Source organism: Triticum urartu, chromosome 7A (genome assembly GCF_056163025.1).
Source record: "Triticum urartu cultivar PI428250 chromosome 7A, HENAU_Tu73, whole genome shotgun sequence".
NCBI classification, from domain to species: Eukaryota; Viridiplantae; Streptophyta; class Magnoliopsida; order Poales; family Poaceae; genus Triticum; species Triticum urartu.
In genome coordinates, this window is record NC_141879.1 from 123,291,052 (window position 1) to 123,311,226 (window position 20,175).

The window sequence follows — 20,175 nt, forward strand, 5'->3', positions numbered from 1 at the left end:
GCTACTAAGTGGGTGGTGGGTGGGCGGCGAATTTCTTCGTCATCCGCATCCCAATCCTGCCGGACGTAGTTCGGCCAGGACTCTCCTGACAAGGAGAGAGACCTTAATGAGTTCAGTATGCCGCCAAAGGGCGAGTGCTAAAAAATATCCGCAGAGGTAAACTCCATGACCGGCACCCAATCGAATTCGATAGGAACGGGCGCAGGCGGTTCGGAGTTCGTGGCCAGAGAAGGATCCGTCATTTTAGCAACACGGCTCTCGTGAAGGGTAAGGTCGATATTCGGCTCGATCGCCGCAGAGGATACGGCCTCCGTGGCGGGGTCTATCTGAAGGAAATATGCCCTAGAGGCAATAATAATGTTATTATTTTATTTCCTTATATCATGATAAATGTTTATCATTCATGCTAGAATTGTATTATCCGGAAACGTAATACTTGTGTGAATGCATAGACAAACTAAACATCACTAGTATGCCTCTACTTGACTAGCTCTTTAATCAAAGATGGTTATGTTTCCTAACCATAGACATGTGTTGTCATTTGATTAACGGGATCACATTACTAGGAGAATGATGTGATTGACATGACCCATTCCATTAGCTTAGCACCCGATCGTTTAGTATGTTGCTATTCCTTTCTTCATGACTTATACATGTTCCTATGACTATGAGATTATGCAACTCCCGTTTGCCGGAGGAACACTTTGTGTGCCACCAAACGTCACAACGTAACTGGGTGATCATAAAGGAGCTCTACAGGTGTCTCCAAAGGTAAATGTTGGGTTGGCGTATTTCGAGATTAGGATTTGTCACTCCGATTGTCGGAGAGGTATCTCTGGGCCCTCTCGGTAATGCACATCACATAAGCCTTGCAAGCATTGCAACTAATGAGTTAGTTGCGAGATGATGTATTACGAAACGAGTAAAGAGACTTGCCGGTAACGAGATTGAACTAGGTATTGAGATACTGACGATCGAATCTCGGGCAAGTAACATACCGATGACAAAGGGAACAACGTATGTTGTTATGCGGTCTGACCGATAAAGATCTTCGTAGAATATGTAGGAGCCAATATGAGCATCCAGGTTCCGCTATTGGTTATTGACCGGAGACATGTCTCGGTCATGTCTACATTGTTCTCGAACCCGTAGGGTCCGCACGCTTAAGGTTTCGATGATAGTTATATTATGAGTTTATGAGTTTTGATGTACCGAAGTTAGTTCAGAGTCCCGGATGTCATCACGGACATAACGAGGAGTCTCGAAATGGTCGAGACATAAATATTGATATATTGGACGACTATATTCGGACACCGGAAGTATTCCGGGTGATTTCGGAGAAAATCGGAGTACCGGAGGGTTACCGGAACCCCCCTGGGAGAAGTAATGGGCCATATGGGCCTTAGTGGAGAGAGAGAAGGGCAGCCAGGGTAGGCCACGCGCCTCCTCCCCCCTGGTCCGAATTGGACTAGGAGAGGGGGGGCGGTGCCCCCCTTTCCTTCTCCCTCCCCACTTCCTTCCCCCTCCTAGTAGGAGTCCTACTCCTACTAGGAGGAGGACTCCTCCTTGGCGCGCCTATAGGGCCGGCCGGCCTCCTCCCCTTGCTCCTTTATATACGGGGGCAGGGGGCACCCCTAGACACACAAGTTGATCCACGTGATCGTTTTCTTAGCCGTGTGTGGTGCCCCCTTCCACCATAATCCTCGATAATATTGTAGCGGTGCTTAGGCGAAGCCCTGCGACGGTAGAACATCAAGATCGTCACCACGCCGTCGTGCTGACGGAACTCTTCCCCGACACTTTGCTGGATCGGAGTCCGGGGATCGTCATCGAGCTGAACATGTGCTAAAACTCGGAGGTGTCGTAGTTTCGGTGCTTGATCGGTCGGGCCGTGAAGACGTACGACTACATCAACCGTGTTGTGCTAACGCTTCCGCTGTCGGTCTACAAGGGTACGTAGATCACACTCTCCCCTCTCGTTGCTATGCATCACCATGATCTTGCCTGTGCGTAGGAATTTTTTTGAAATTACTACGTTACCCAACAGTGGCATCAGAGCCTAGGTTTTATGTGTTGATGTTATATGCACGAGTAGAACACAAGTGAGTTGTGGGCGATATAAGTCATACTTCTTACCAGCATGTCATACTTTGGTTCGGCGGTATTGTTGGACGAAGCGGCGTGGACCGACATTACGCATACGCTTACGCGAGACCGGTTCTCCCGACGTGCTTTGCACAAAGGTGGCTAGCGGGTGTCAGTTTCTCCAACTTTATTTGAACCGAGTGTGGCTACGCCCGGTCCTTGCGAAGGTTAAAATAGCACCAACTTGACAAACTATCGTTGTGGTTTTGATGCGTAGGTAAGATTGGTTCTTGCTTAAAGCCCGTAGCAGCCACGTAAAACTTGCAACAACAAAGTAGAGGACGTCTAACTTGTTTTTGCAGGGCATGTTGTGATGTGATATGGTCAAGACATGATGCTAAATTTTATTGTATGAGATGATCATGTTTTGTAACCAAGTTATCGGCAACTAGCAGGAGCCATATGGTTGTCGCTTTATTGTATGCAATGCAATTGCGCTGTAATGCTTTACTTTATCACTAAGCGGTAGCGATAGTCATGGAAGCATAAGATTGGCGAGACGACAACGATGCTACGATGGTGATCAAGGTCTCGCGCCGGTGACGATGGTGATCACGACGGTGCTTCGAAGATGGAGATCACAAGCACAAGATGATGATGGCCATATCATATCACTTATATTGATTGCATGTGATGTTTATCTTTTATGCATCTTATCTTGCTTTGATTGACGGTAGCATTTTAAGATGATCTCTCACTAATTATCAAGAAGTGTTCTCCCTGAGTATGCACCGTTGCGAAAGTTCTTCGTGCTGAGACACCACGTGATGATCGGGTGTGATAGGCTCTACGTTCAAATACAACGGGTGCAAAACAGTTGCACACGCGAAATACTCAGGTTATAGTTGACGAGCCAAGCATATACAGATATGGCCTCGGAACACGGAGACCGAAAGGTCGAGCGTGAATCATATAGTAGATATGATCAACATAGTGATGTTCACCAATGAAACTACTCCATCTCACGTGATGATCGGACATGGTTTAGTTGATTTGGATCACGTAATCACTTAGAGGTTAGAGGGATGTCTATCTAAGTGGGAGTTCTTTAGTAATATGATTAATTGAACCTAAATTTATCATGAACTTAGTACCTGATAGTATCTTGCTTTTTTATGTTTGATTGTAGATAGATGGCCCGTGCTGTTGTTCCGTTGAATTTTAATGCGTTCCTTGAGAAAGCAAAGTTGAAAGATGATGGTAGCAATTACACGGACTGGGTCCGTAACTTGAGGATTATCCTCATTGCTGCACAGAAGAATTACGTCCTGGAAGCACCGCTGGGTGCCAGGCCTGCTGCTGGAGCAACACCAGATGTTATGAACGTCTGGCAGAGCAAAGCTGATGACTACTCGATAGTTCAGTGTGCCATGCTTTACGGCTTAGAATCGGGACTTCAACGACGTTTTGAACGTCATGGAGCATATGAGATGTTCCATGAGTTGAAGTTAATATTTCAAGCAAATGACCGGATTGAGAGATATGAAGTCTCCAATAAGTTCTATAGCTGCAAGATGGAGGAAAACAGTTCTGTCAGTGAGCATATACTCAAAATGTCTGGGTATAATAATCACTTGATTCAATTGGGAGTTAATCTTCCAGATGATTGCGTCATTGACAGAATTCTCCAATCACTGCCACCAAGCTACAAGTGCTTCGTGATGAATTATAATATGCAAGGGATGAATAAGACTATTCCCGAGGTCTTCGCAATGCTGAAAGCTGCGGAGGTAGAAATCAAGAAGGAGCATCAAGTGCTGATGGTCAACAAGACCACTAGTTTCAAGAAAAAGGGCAAAGGAAAGAAGAAGGGGAACTTCAAAAAGAACAGCAAGCAAGTTGCTACTCAAGAGAAGAAACCCAAACCTGGACCTAAGCCTGAAACTGAGTGCTTCTACTGCAAGAAGACTGGTCACTGGAAGCGGAACTGCCCCAAGTATTTGGCGGATAAGAAGGATGGCAAGGTGAACAAAGGTATATATGATATACATGTTATTGATGTGTACCTTACTAATGCTCGCAGTAGCACCTGGGTATTTGATACTGGTTCTGTTGCTAACATTTGACTCGAAACAGGGACTACAGATTAAGAGAAGATTGGCTAAGGACGAGGTGATGATGCACGTGGGAAATGGTTCCAAAGTCGATGCGATCGCGGTCGGCACGCTACCTCTACATCTACCTTCGGGATTAGTATTAGACCTAAATAATTGTTATTTGGTGCCAGCGTTAAGCATGAACATTATATCTGGATCTTGTTTGATGCGAGACGGTTATTCATTTAAATCAGAGAATAATGGTTGTTCTCTTTATATGAGTAATATCTTTTATGGTCATGCACCCTTAAAGAGTGGTCTATTCTTATTAAATCTCGATAGTAGTGACACACATATTCATAATGTTGAAGCCAAAAGATGCAAAGTTGATAATGATAGTGCAACTTATTTGTGGCACTGCCGTTTGGGTCATATCGGTGTAAAGCGCATGAAGAAACTCCATACTGACACTATTGGAATCAGCTACTTTGCCATCTTCCAGCTCTTTGCCGTCAGCTAGCGGATGGCAAAGAAGCTCTTTGCCATCAGCTACCCGAAAGTAGACGGCAAAGAACTGGCTGATGGCATAGAAAGCCTTTGCCATCAGCCAGCTCTTTGCCGTCCGCTAGCTGACGACAAAGAATCTTTGCCGTCCGCTAGCAGACGGCAAAGAGGGACGGGGGGCCCACTGAGGAGCTGGTTAAAAAATACTTAACGTCCCCCCGCTTTGCCGTCCGCCGCAGATGGCAAATATGAAGAAAAGCGGACGGCAAAGGAGGGCGGACAGCAAAGGCTACCCTAACTAACCTAACTAACGGCCGAGCCCCCTCCCCCGCCCGTTACTCATCTCTCTCCCTCGACCTCCTCCGCCCCCGCCCCCGCCGCCCCCGCCGCCCGGCGCCGCCCCCGCCCTCGCCGCACCCGCCATCGCCCATCGCCGTCCGGCGCCACCGCCGCTCCCACCCCCTCCCCCACCCGCCACCGCCCCCACCGTCCCGCCGCCCGGCGCTGCCCCCGCCCCTCCCGCCCCCGCCCCTCCCGCCCGGCGCCGCCCGGCCATCCCACTACCCCGGAGCCCCGCCGCCCCCCACCCACCCACCACCCCGGCGCCAGCGCCGCCCCCTGCTCCGATGAGTTTTTTTTTTTGTTTTTCTTTTTTTTGCTATTTAATTCTTGTTTAATTGTTAGTGTTAGTGTTAGTGTTAGATTTAGTGTTAGAAAAGAAGAAAATTTAGTGTTAGTGTTAGAAAAAAGAATATGTAGAAGAAAAGAAGAAGAAGTGGAAAAAAGATGAAAAAGAAGAGAAGAAAAGAAGTAGAAAAAAGATGAAAGAGAAGAAGAAGAAAAGAAGTAGAACAAGTAGAAGAAGTAGAAGAAGAAGAATAGAAGAAAAGAAAAGTAGTAAAAGAAGTAGAAAAAAGATGAAAAAAGAAGAAGAAGAAGAAAGGAAAGAAGAAGAAAGGAAAGAAGAAGAAGAAGAAGAAGAAGAAGAAGAAGAAGAAGAAGAAGAAGAAAGGAAAGAAGAAGAAGGATAGAAGAAGAAGAAGAAACGAAAGAAGAAGAAAAAAGAAGAAGAGAAGGAAAGAACAAGAAGGATAGAAGGAAACACCCCGACCACTGACCCCGACACCACACCCCGACACCTGACCCCGACACCCTGACCCCAACACCCCGACCTCGACACCACACCCCGACACACAGACCACGACACCACACCCCGACACCCCGACCCCGACATGACACCCTAACCCCGAAACAGCACCCCGACACCGACATGACACCCCGACCCCCTAAACCTCCCGAAAAGGTGCTCTTTGGCCTTCCAGAGGCCGACGGGGTTATATATTTGTGAATTATTAATTAGGTCATATATTTTTCGATTTTGTTATGAAAAACATCATATATAATTGTGTTGATCGGGTAGATTTAAATGTGCAGTTGTTTCATCGCTGTGAGGTTTGGTGTTCGACGACCGCGCCGTGCATTTGACGAGCTCTGCCCCTTCGTTCGTGGGTGAGCACAAATGACATGTCCTTCTCCCCCATTAATTATTTGCACAAATGACATGAAACTTGATAGCTAGCTATATATGTGTCTTGAATCATCAGTATGCGTAAACAATATGTGTCTCCCGTTCGAAAGCGTCATAGTTATAAATATGCATGCATTTGCATATTTATAACCTTGATTCTTTCGAATTGTCCAACGCTATCCACGGACAGCCCGAGTATGTGTAGATTGGGTTCGTTTTCCCATATGCTTTGCTCCAGATCCGACGCATAAATTTCGTCAGTGCCTCCCCTGTTGTTCTCCGGGTACACATCCTCTCTGTTTATTGCAGAGACGTGTATCAGGAGAACAGTGGGGAGGTGCTACCAAAATTTTGCGTCGGATCCGGAGCATAGCATATGGGAAAATGAACCCAATCTACACATACTCGGTTGGGATTAGGACCTATCATTACCTATTAGAGTGTAGGTTGCACGGACGTAATAAAATTGACAAAGTAGATCAACTGATGAATATATACATGGTGAATTACATATATAATTGTTGTGTGTCCAGTAGCTCTGAAAGTCAAGATGAGTGACCGTGCTTGGATGTATACCGGTCACACTGGTCAGAACAAATGGAGCGCTGAATGGTTCACAAAAACTAAGGGGTTTGTGCAAGCCGCATTTGCAAATGGCCAAAAGAAAACCTGGTGCCCCTGTTTCCGGTGCGGCAATTGGGAAAAGAAGACAGAGGCTGAAATGGGCAAACACCTGCAGAAGAGTGGTTTTACGCCCGATTATACGGTGTGGACATTTCATGGTGAGTCTGCCCAACGTGACCGAGCTGAGGTGGATCGTCGTCGCATTGACGAGCATGGTACCGGGATGGAAAACATGGTGCAAGGCTATGATGATGCTCGGGATTCGGACGAGGAGATGGAGGAATCTGCAAAGGCCTTCAATGAAATGTTGGAGTCTTCGAAACGTCCGCTCCACGAGCACACTGAGCTTTTTCAGTTGGATGCCATCTCACAAGTAATGGCTCTGAAGGCTCAGTTCAACTTGGGCAGAGAATGCTATGATGCAATTATGACAGTATTTGGATGCTTTCTACCCAAAGGCCATGTAATGCCTGCAAACCTGTACCAGTCGGACAAAATCCTCCGTGCACTGAAGATGCCCTATGAGAAGATACATGCCTGTGAGAAAGGATGTGCCTTATTTAGGCTTGACTATGCGTACTTGAACTATTGTCCCATTTGCAAGTCTTCCAGGTATATTGTGGTAGACAACGGTATGGGTGAGAAGACACAGACCAAAATCCCCGTTAGTGTTCTTCGGTATATGCCAATCGTACCAAGACTTCAACGTCTTTTCATGGTCGAAGAGACGGCCAGACAGATGACATGGCACAAAACAGGCAAAAGAACCGAACTAGATGCAGATGGGAATCTGATGATGGTACACACATCGGATGGTGTTGCGTGGAAAAAGTTTGATGAATTACATGCTGACAAAGCGGCAGATCCGAGGCATCCTCGAGTCGGCATCAGCACGGATGGTTTCAGTGTGTTTGGTATGACGGCAACCCAATACAGTTGTTGGCCCATATTTGTCTTTCCACTCAATCTCCCCCCCGGACAGATTATGCAAAGAAAGAACATTTTCCTGACGTTGATAATTCCAGGGCCCAACTATCGGGGCAAAAATATGAATGTGTACATGCAGCCGCTTAAGGACGAATTGCAAGAAGCCTGGGATAATGGGTTTAAGACATACGACGCCTTTAGCAAACGGAACTTCATAATGCGTGTCTGGTACATGTACTCGACGCATGACTTGCCGGCGTATGCGCTATTCGTTGGCTGGTGTGTGCATGGAAGGTTCCCGTGCCCCACCTGCAAGGGAGCTCTTGAGTTTCGTTGGCTTCAGGCCGGTCGCAAGTTTTCTTGCTTCGACATGCATAGTCAGTTCCTGGATCCTCGCCATAAGTTCAGGAAAGACAAGAAGAACTTCATCAGGGGTAGAGTTGTCAAAAACTCTGCACCACCTGCATTGACAGGCCAACAGACCCTGGATCAGTTAAATGCTCTCGAGCCAGATCCAAAACGTCCAGGGTACTTCAAGGGGTATAATACTAAGCACGCATGGACTCACAAAACATGCTTATGGGATCTGCCTTACTTCAAAGACCTCCTTTGCCCACACAACATCGACGTGATGCACACTGAGAAGAATATCGCCGAGGCACTTTTTGGTACATTGTTCAGCATAGATGGGAAGTCAAAGGATAATACTAAGGCTAGAGTCGATCTGGAGGCGCTATGTGATAGGCCGTTACAAAACATGAAAGAACCGAAAGGAAAGCAGAACTGGACGAAGCCAAAGGCATGGTTCAATCTTGGAAGGCCAGCTATGAGGGAAATTCTCTTGTGGGTGCAACAGCAGTTGATGTTCCCTGATGGGTATGCAGCGAATCTAAAGAGGGGAGCGAATCTTGATAAACTGAAGATATTTGGTCTCAAGAGTCATGATTGGCACATATGGATTGAGCGGGTAATGCCGGTGATGTTGCGTGGCTTCATCCCTGAGGATGAATGGCTAGTACTGGCAGAACTCAGCTATTTCTTCCATGTTCTTTGTGCGAAAGAACTATCGCCTGGCGTGCTAGAAGAAATGGAAGAGTTGGCGCCGGAGTTGATCTGCAAGTTAGAGAAGATCTTTCCACCGGGCTTCTTTAATCCAATGCAGCATTTGATTTTGCATCTCCCGACCAAGGCAAGATTGGGGGGGGGCGTGCAAAATCTTTGGTGCTACCCAACTGAGAGGATGCAGAAGACGCTTCGATAAAAATGTAAAAATAAACGTAGAATTGAAGCATCGATGGCTGAGGCATTCATCACAGAGGAGGCGGCAAACTTCGTAATAGCGCACTACGAAGCCAAAAATCGTCATTTGCATAATCCGAAGCCTCGGTACAATGCTGACGAGCCTAAAAAGGGTGGATCCAACCTCAGCCTATTCAAAGGGAATCTCGCACCAGCTAGTGTTTCACATCCAGTATCTTTGGATAACGAAGAATGGCGGACCATTTCGTTGTATATCTTCAACAACCTGATAGAAGTGCGGCCGTACATCGAGTAAGTTCTCGGTACATTGTTTCGCAACTTCTATTTCCTTTGAACTACTCTTATTCCTGGATATGTCATACAATCGATACGTCGCCATATTCTCGTATGGAGCGGAGATCCAAAAGGATTCCATCGAAGAGTATGAGCTTCTCGCAAAGCAAGGAGGTGGCTATCCCGGTTTCATCTCTTGGTTCAAACAAACGGTAATTTCTATTAGACAATTTCATTTCATTCGCTAATTTGTGCATAATGCAACAATCCTTTCATATTAAACTTGTAGGCTAATTCAGAGTCTATGGACGCCGAATTGAGACAAGTCGCTAATGGTTTTGACTATAAGGTCCGTTCATTTGACAAGTACGACATCAACGGGTATCGCTTTCGTACCTATGGCAAAGAGCTATCTATGGCCGACCGAAAGTCTACAAATTGTTGTGTATCTACTATCGGCGAAGGAGGTACCGAGTATTATGGGAGAGTTGAAGCAATTTATGAACTTCTGTTTTATGGTGAAAACCCACCGAATGTCGTAGTCTTCAAATGTTATTGGTTTCAGCCGAAGGAGACTAGAAGGACTCATGAACATATAGGGCTAGTTGAAATCAACCAAAGCACTCATTTAGATGTTCCTGATGTCTATATTATGGCTCAACAGGCGACCCAAGTATTCTATCTACCGTGGGCCTGCCAAACTAATCCAAATCTGAAAGGTTGGGATGTCGTTTATGAAGTGCCACCACGTGCTAGACTTTCTCCCCCAAAGGAAGAGGATTATGAACCTCACATTAACCCAGACACGTATGAAGGAGAATTCTTCCAAGAGACACGTCTTTCCAAAAAGCGTTTCAAGAACCGCTATACTTCACCCCAAAACATTGAAGTAGACAGCGACAATGAATCCGACATCACCCCAGAGGAGGAACAAGAAGAGCCGGAACAATAAGAGGTTACTGCTGCGGATGACCTGTCAATGCTTGACCGATTACGTCAAGGTGGCCTTGCACATGTTGATGCCAATGAACCCTATGAGCCCATCATTGATTATAGTGATGATGATGATTATGCATTTATTGATGATACTGATCGAGATTATTAGTAGTGTCAGGTATTCAATTTTTTTATGTTGTACTTGATGATGATACACTTAAGTGATATACATATTATTATTCATGTCGGTACTTTTTTATGTTGTACTAATTTCGTTTATTCTTTGTCATGGCAGGTGTTGAAAGATGGTGGGCGCTGGTCGGGAGCGCGCCGAGGCCCCTTCTTCGTCGGCGCGTGGTGCGAGGTCTTCCATTCCACATGCACCTCTCCGCCGAGCGTTGCTGGACAGTATGGCGACACCGCCGGGCCCTTCTTCATCGACCGCGGTGCCCAGCAGGGGACAAGGTAAGAAGAAGAGAGGAGGTGGAGCACGTGGTCGCGGGAGAGGAGGTAGGGTGACTCTTACGGCGCCTTCCTCGCCACCGCCCCCAGCTGTTTCACCCGAGCACGTGACTGCTAGGGTGGACTCGTCTGAGGAGGAGGCTGCACGGACTCCGGTCCACGAGCCTCCGGTCCACGAGTCTTCGGCCCACGAGCCTCGGGTCGACGGGCCTTTGGCCCATGAGACATGGGCCCACGAGACCCAGGAGGAGCACATGTCTGGATGGGGTACCTGGTCGGGTCAGCCTGAGCATAGCGGGGAGCCGAGTGGCCAATGCTGATGATGGCGGGGAGCCGACTGATGAGGAGGGGGAGGAGGGGGGCAACGTCTACCAGCGTGGTGCTACACGGCTCCCGTCCGTGCCGGTGACCCGCGAGCAGAGGTGGTTGATTTTCCCTGATGGGGAGAGGTACGTAAGTGCATTTAATATTTTTGTACCTTCTGCATTCACATTTCTTCAAATAACTAATGCGTTGGCCTTGTCATGCTGCAGGGGTTGGGACCACCATCATAGTGTCCGCCGGCCCAACTCCGTCCTTGTAGTTCTTTGCCGGCAAAACTTCCCGGGGTTTGTCACGTTGCCTGGTGAGGGTCGGCTTCCAGAGCTTGGATTGAGCTGGGAGCACTACGTGGCTGCCCTGGCCCCGCCGGATGAGATTATCGACGGTGTCGTGTGCGACACGAGGGCAGACATGGTGATCAGAAAGTTCTGGGTAATTTCTCCTTTACACATTTAAAAATTTTCAACTAGCTAGTTATTAATTGTACTAATCAATATTGTCTCATTTGATTGCAGACATTCTACAGGTGTGAGGAGGGATACGAGGAGGACGCGACACATGTTATCGAGAACGTCTACAAGCGCCTACTCCAGAACTTACGGCACGAGGTTCGGGTGCAGGCTGTTCGAGACTACTACGCCTTGCGTGGTATCAAGAAGACCAAGCCAGCGTGCCGCGATAAGTTCCTGAGTAAGGAGCAGTACATGAAGGTAATTCTTAAGGCCTTCTCTACTTAAGTTCCTTCATTTAGTAATTCTTAGCCGTAGCGCTCAAGTTTCTATTTGCTAACTTAGGCGCCTCCGAGATGGTGTGCGGATCGGATGGATTGTTGGGAGGTGTTGGTCGATGAGTGGTGCTCAAAACAATGGCTAGCCCTCCACAACGAGGCCAAGGACAAACGTGCCCAAATGGAAGGTGTGCCACACCATCAAGGCAGCTCCAACTTATATCAGTTCGGGCGCAACTGGGTATGTGGTTTGCTTCATGATTCATGCAATTCATTCATCATGCTAGCTTGAGCCCTTTAATTACTAATTTTCATTGTTTCTCTCTTTCAGGCACGCTACAATAAGGCGGATAAGGTGCCAGAGGTGTACGACCTGTATGCCATGGCCCACACTGCCTCTTTCAAGGAAGTCAAGGCTTTCTCTTAGTCTGACCTCGATGATGCAAACAACTTCACCAACATCTCCTCCCACAACAAGCTCGTGAGATATAGAGATGAGGGGAAGGCGAGGAAAGGGGAGGACTTTAACCCGAGCCAGGGTCCCATTGATCCAGAGCTGGTGATGATATCTGGTGGCGGGAGGTCCCATGGCTCCATAGCCATTGGAGATGGACTTATCCGTTGTCCTAGCACTCTCCCGGAGATCAAGGCGCGCCAGTCGAGCTCCGCTCCTGAGATAAGGCCTCGTGAACGGCCAGTGCAACTCACCATCAAGGTTAGTGATACGTACTCAGTTATCTTTCTCCATTACATTGTGTGCGCTTCCATCAGTGATTACAAATGGTCATGTGAGTGGTGTTGCAGGCTGCTATACAGAGTGAGAGAGATAGAACGGAGAAACTTCTGGCGGAGGTGGCGGAGAGGCAGCGGGAGTTGGAGGAGAGGACGACAAAGATGATGGAGGAGGAGAGGGCACGGAATGACATGCAGGCAAGGGCCATGTACGAGCTCCTTGTGGTAAGTTTCTTCTGCAGATTAGCCAAAACATTCATGTAGTGTTTGTCTCATTACTAACTAGTATGACTGAGTCGTCAAAACCAAATGTGCAGTCTGTGTGCAAGAAGACAGGTCAGACCGCTCCGCCGATGCCAGTGATTGCTCCTGGGACCATGGTGAGTTTTATTTGAATGGACATTACTTGCTAGTCTTAACATTTGAGTGTCATCATGCTAACAAGACATTGGAAATGATCTTTGGTGCAGCGTAACTCCAGACAAGCATCGCACGATCCTTCTCCAGCTTCCGACACGAGCCACCCCGCTCCTACACCTCCTGGATCTTGGTAAGTTTATCTAGTGTTTTGCTTAACACATGCATAAAGACCTAGACTTAGCTTTATTTCCTCCAATGCTTACCATAATGACCTAGACTTAGCTTCTTCTCCTCCAAAATGACTTAATAAGCTTACTGACCTCCAAAACCATCCATTTTACCTAAGTTAGCTCTAAAACGATCTATACTTAGCTTACTTATGTCAAAAATCGCATAATTAGCTTAGTTAGCTCATAGACGATCCATTTTACCTAAGTTAGCTCTAAAATGACCCATTTTACCTAGGTTAGCTTATAAATGATCCAGTTCATCCAAGTGAGCTCAAAAATGACCCATTTTACCTAGATTAGCTCCTAAATGATCCATTTTACCTACGTTAGCTTTAAAATGACCCATTTCACCTAGGTTAATTCCAAAATGACCCATCTTACCAAGGTTATCTCATAAACGATCCATTTCAACTAATTTAGCTCATAAACGATCCATTTCACCAAGTTAGCTAAAAAACGATCCATTTCACCTAAATTAGCTCTTAAATGATCCATTTCACCTAAGTTAGCTCAAAAAGATCCATTTCAACTAAATTAGCTCATAAACGATCCATTTCACCTAAGTTAGCTCAAAAACGATCCATTTCAACTAAGTTAGCTCATAAATGATCCATTTCACCTAAGTTAGCTAAAAAACGATCCATTTTACCTTAGTTACCTCAAAAACGATCCATTTGACCTTAGTTAGCTCATAAACGTCCCATTTCAACTAAGTTAGCTCATAAATGATCCATTTCACCTTAGCTAGCTCATAAACGACCCATTTCAACTTAGTTAGCTCATATATGATCCATTTCACATAAGTTAGCTCATAAATGACATACTCTTCTTGTTCTAGTCTTCTTCTTGTTCTACTCTTCTTGTTCAAGTCTTCTTCTTGTTCTACTCTTCTTCTTGTTCTACTCTTCTTGTTCTAACTTTCTTATTTTTCATTTTGCAGATTTCATTCACTTGACGAAAGCTTGCATAGATGGAGTTCTCCTTATCCCTTTCTCTGTTTCTTTTGTATCGTTGAACTATGCATGTATCGTTGGATGAAACTATTGTAATATATATGGTTGGATGCCTCTATGTTGAACTTGTTATGTATGATGGAACTATGCATGTAATATATATGGTTGGATGATGAAGTTATGTGTTGGATATCTTATATGTTTGCTCTGTAATGGCCTTTTGAAATATATCTATATATGTCATATATATTTGTGATGAAAATTGTTGGATTTAATAAAAAACAGATAAAAGAGCCAATATGCAGGCTCTTTGCCGTCTGCCACCGACGGCAATGGGCTCTTTGCCGTCTGCCGCGGACGGCAAAGAAGACACGTGGCATCCAGCTGTGCTTCCTGGGAGCTGACCCATTTGGTCAGTTTGCCTATAGTGGCAGACGGCGAAGACTTTGCCATCAGTGGCAGACGGCAAAGAACCTGCCATGTAGTGATGTGTAGATGACATCATACGGCGGACGGCAAAGACACTAGAAATTTTGCCGTCAGCGGCGGACGACAAAGGCCTGCCGTTAGCCACTTAACGTACTGACAGCGCAATTATTGCCGTCCGCTCTCTTTGCCGTCCGCCGCAGACGGCAAAGGGCCTTTGCCGTCAGCCGCCAGGAAGCATACGGCAAAGTAGCTGTTTACCATAGCCTACTTTGCCGGAGCTTTTGCCATCCGCGGCTGACGGCAAAGGCCTTTGCCGTCCGCCGTTCATGCCTTTGCCGTCTGCCGTGGCAGACGGCAAAATAGCTGATTCCCGTAGTGTGATGGACTTTTGGAACCACTTGATTATGAATCACTTGGTACTTGCGAACCGTGCCTTATGGGTAAGATGACAAAAACACCGTTCTCCGGCACTATGGAGAGAGCAACAGATTTATTGGAAATCATACATAGATGTATGTGGTCCGATGAATGTTGAGGCTCGTGGCGGATATCGTTATTTTCTCACCTTCACAGATGACTTAAGCAGATATGGGTATATCTACTTAATGAAACATAAGTCTGAAACGTTTGAAAAGTTCAAAGAATTTCAGAGTGAAGTTGAAAATCATCGTAACAAGAAAATAAAATTCCTATGATCTGATCGTGGAGGAGAATATTTGAGTTACGAGTTTGGCGTACATTTGAAACAATGCGGAATAGTTTTGCAACTCACGCCACCCGGAACACCACAGCGTAATGGTGTGTCTGAACGTCGTAATCGTACTTTACTAGATATGGTGCGATCTATGATGTCTCTTACTGATTTACCGCTATCGTTTTGGGGATATGCTCTAGAGACGGCCGCATTCATGTTAAATAGGTCACCATCAAAATCCATTGAGATGACACCTTATGAACTGTGGTTTGGCAAGAAACCAAAGTTGTCGTTTCTGAAAGTTTGGGGCTGCGATGCTTATGTGAAAAAGCTTCAACCTGATAAGCTCGAACCCAAATCAGAGAAATGTGTCTTCATAGGATATCCAAAGGAAACTATTGGACACACCTTCTATCACAGATCCGAAGGCAAGACTTTTGTTGCTAAATTAGGAAACTTTCTAGAGAAGGAGTTTCTCTTGAAAGAAGTGAGTGGGAGGAAAGTAGAACATGACGAGGTAACTATACCTGCTCCCTTATTGGAAAGTAGTACATCACAGAAACCAGTTTCTGTGACACCTACACCAATCAGTGAGGAAGCTAATGATGATGATCATGAAACTTCAGAACAAGATACTACTGAACCTCATAGATCAACCAGAGTAAGATCCGCACCAGAGTGGTACTGTAATCCTGTTCTGGAAGTCATACTACTAGATCATGATGAACCTACGAACTATGAAGAAGCGATGGTGTTCCCAAATTCCGCAAAATGGCTTGATGCCATGAAATCTGAGATGGGATCCATGTATGAGAACAAAGTATGGACTTTGGTTCACTTGCCCAATGATCGGCAAGCAATTGAGAATAAATGGATCTTCAAGAAGAAGACTGACGCTGACGGTAATATTACTGTCTACAAAGCTCGACTTGTCGCAAAAGGTTTTCGACAAGTTCAAGGAATTGACTATGATGAGACCTTCTCACCCGTAGCGATGCTTAAGTCTGTCCGAATCATGTTAGCAATTGCCGCATTTTATAATTATGAAATTTGGCAGATGGATGTCAAAACTGCATTCCTGAATGGATTTCTGGAAGAAGAGTTGTATATGATGCAACCGGAAGGTTTTGTCGATCCAAAGGGAGCTAACAAAGTATGAAAGCTCCAGCGATCCATTTATGGACTGGTGCAAGCTTCTCGGAGTTGGAATAAACGCTTTGATAGTGTGATCAAAGCATTTGGTTTTGTACAGTCTTTTGGAGAAGCCTGTATTTACAAGAAAGTGAGTGGGAGCTCTGTAGCATTTCTGATATTATATGTAGATGACATATTACTAATCAGAAATGATATAGAATTTCTGAATAGCATAAAGGGATACTTGAATAAGAGTTTTTCAATGAAAGACCTCGGTGAAGCTGCTTACATATTGGGCATTAAGATCTATAAAGATAGATCAAGACGCTTAATTGGACTTTCACAAAGCACATACCTTGACAAAATTTTGAAGAAGTTCAAAATGGATCAAGCAAAGAAAGGATTCTTGCCTATGTTACAAGGTGTGAAATTGAGTAAGACTCAATGCCCAACCAATGCAGAAGATATAGAGAAAATGAAAGATGTTCCCTATGCTTCAGCCATAGGCTCTATCATGTATGCAATGCTGTGTACCAGACCTGATGTGTGTCTTGCTATAAGTCTAGCAGGGAGGTACCAAAGTAATCCAGGAGTGGATCACTGGACAGCGGTCAAGAACATCCTGAAATACCTGAAAAGGACAAGGATATGTTTCTCATATATGGAGGTGACAAAGAGCTCATAGTAAATGGTTACGTTGATGCAAGCTTTGACACTGATCCGGACGATTCTAAATCGCAAACCGGATACGTGTTTACATTAAACGGTGGAGCTGTCAGTTGCTGCAGTTCCAAACAAAGCATTGTGGCGGGATCTACATGTGAAGCGGAGTACATAGCTGCTTCGGAAGCAGCAAACGAAGGAGTCTGGATGAAGGAGTTCATATCCGATCTAGGTGTCATACCTAGTGCAGCGGGTCCAATGAAAATTGTTTGTGACAATACTGGTGCAATTGCCTTGGCAAAGGAATCCAGATTTCACAAGAACCAAGCACATCAAGAGACGCTTCAATTCCATCCGGGATCTAGTCCAGGTGGGAGACATAGAGATTTGCAAGATACATACGGATCTGAATGTTGCAGACCCGTTGAATAAGCCTCTTCCATGAGCAAAACATGATCAGCACCAAAGCTCCATGGGTGTTAGAATCATTACTGTGTAATCTAGATTATTGACTCTAGTGCAAGTGGGAGACTGAAGGAAATATGCCCTAGAGGCAATAATAATGTTATTATTTTATTTCCTTATATCATGATAAATGTTTATTATTCATGCTAGAATTGTATTATCCGGAAACATAATACTTGTGTGAATACATAGACAAACTAAACGTCACTAGTATGCCTCTACTTGACTAGCTCGTTGATCAAAGATGGTTATGTTTCCTAACCATAGGCATGTGTTGTCATTTGATTAACGGGATCACATTATTAGGAGAATGATGTGATTGACATGACCCATTCCATTAGCTTAGCACCCGATCGTTTAGTATGTTGCTATTGCTTTCTTCATGACTTATACATGTTCCTATGACTATGAGATTATGCAACTTCCGTTTGCTGGAGGAACACTTTGTGTGCCACCAAACGTCACAACATAACTGGGTGATTATAAAGGAGCTCTACAGGTGTCTCCAAAGGTAAGTGTTGGGTTGGCATATTTCGAGATTAGGATTTGTCACTCTGATTGTCGGAGAGGTATCTCTGGGCCCTCTCGGTAATGCACATCACATAAGCCTTGCAAGCATTACAACTAATGAGTTAGTTGTGAGATGATGTATTACGAAACGAGTAAAGAGACTTGCCGACAACGAGATTGAACTAGGTATTGAGATACCGACGATCGAATCTCGGGCAAGTAACATACCGATGACAAAGGGAACAACGTATGTTGTTATGTGGTCTGACCGATAAAGATCTTCGTAGAATATGTAGGAGCCAATATGAGCATCCAGGTTCCGCTATTGGTTATTGACCGGAGACATGTCTCGGTCATGTCTACATTGTTCTCGAACCCGTAGGGTCCGCACGTTTCGATGACAGTTATATTATGAGTTTATGAGTTTTGATGTACTGAAGTTAGTTCGGAGTCCCGGATGTGATCACGGACATAACGAGGAGTCTCGAAATGGTCGAGACATAAAGATTGATATATTGGACGACTATATTCGGACACCGGAAGTGTTCCGGGTGATTTCGGAGAAAACCGGAGTACCGGAGGGTTACCGGAACCCCCCAGGAGAAGTAATGGGCCATATGGGCCTTAGTGGAGAGAGAGAAGGGCAGCCAGGGTGGGCCGCGCGCCTCCTCCCCCTGGTCCGAATTGGACTAGGAGAGGGGGGGGCGGCGCCCCCCTTTCCTTCTCCCTCCCCACTTCCTTCCCCCTCCTAGTAGGAGTCCTACTCCTACTAGGAGGAGGACTCCTCCTTGGCGCGCCTATAGGGCCGGCCGGCCTCCTCCCCTTGCTCCTTTATATACGGGGGCAGGGGGCACCGCTAGACACACAAGTTGATCCACGTGATCATTTTCTTAGCCGTGTGCGGTGCCCCCTTCCACCATAATCCTCGATAATATTGTAGCGGTGCTTAGGCGAAGCCCTGCGATGGTAGAACATCAAGATCGTCACCACGCCGTCGTGCTGACGGAACTCTTCCCCGACACTTTGCTGGATCGGAGTCGGGGGATCGTCATCGAGCTGAACGTGTGCTAAAACTCGGAGGTGCCGTAGTTTCGGTGCTTGATCGGTCGGGCCGTGAAGACATACGACTACATCAACCGCGTTGTGCTAACGCTTCCGCTGTCGGTCTACAAGGGTACGTAGATCACACTCTCCCCTCTCGTTGCTATGCATCACCATGATCTTGCGTGTGCGTAGGAATTTTTTTGAAATTACTACGTTACCCAACACTATCGACTTGTTCATGGATGGCGCAACTGGCTCCAAATTGAGGCTCGGAGCGGTTGCCGGTGCGATCTCCTGAATATGGTCCGATGGTAGAGCTAAATCATACTTATCTTGACCGCGTGGCGCACAAGGTAGGGGCTCGAATCCGTCAAAGATCAAGTCTCCACGGATATCGGCCATGTAATTTAAGCTTCCAAACCTGACCTGGTGGCCAGGGGCATAACTTTCGATCTGCTCCAGATGGCCAAGCGAGTTGGCCCGCAGTGCGAAGCCGCCGAACACAAAGATCTGTCCGGGGAGAAAAGTCTCACCCCAGACTGCATCGCTATCAATGATAGTATGAGCCATCAAGCCAAACGGCGACGACACAGAGGAACTCTAAATGAAAGCACCAATGTCGGTGTCAAAACCGGCGGATCTCGGGTAGGGGGTCCCGAACTGTGTATCTAAGGTGGATGGTAACAGGAGGCAGGGGACACGATGTTTTACCCTGGTTCGGGCCCTCTTGATGGAGGTAAAACCCTACGTCCTGCTTGATTTATTCTTGATGATATGAGTATTACAAGAGTTGATCTACCACGAGATCGGAGAGGCTAAACCCTAGAAGCTAGCCTATGGTATGATTGTATGTTGTCCTACGGACTAAAACCCTCCGGTTTATATAGACACTGGAGGGGGCTAGGGTTACACAAGGTCAGTTACAAAGGAGGAGATATACATATCCGTATTTCCTAGCTTGCCTTCCACGCCAAGTAGAGTCCCATCTAGACACGAGACGAAGCCTTCAATCTTGTATCTTCATACTCCAACAGTCCGTCCAAAGGATATAGTCCGGCTGTCCGGAGAACCCCTAATCCAGGACTCCCTCAGCGGACCACTAGACGTCGAACCCCAATCTCACATCATGCATCTGTAGGAAAGATATCCTAGGAGCTACTTGAATTCCCACTTATAAACTCCCGAAACTTTCTGGTTATGCAATCAGGTGTTGGGGAT

The 20,175-nt window shown here is 46.0% G+C and overlaps 1 long non-coding RNA gene across 1 annotated transcript; it reads left to right on the forward strand.

The window, feature by feature from the left end:
• Positions 1-12,583: 12,583 nt before the first annotated feature.
• On the forward strand, positions 12,584-13,016 carry LOC147958445 (uncharacterized). The gene is made up of 3 exons (XR_015611308.1): positions 12,584-12,700; positions 12,793-12,855; positions 12,946-13,016. It is a non-coding gene; the product is annotated as an uncharacterized LOC147958445 (long non-coding RNA).
• Positions 13,017-20,175: the final 7,159 nt, after the last annotated feature.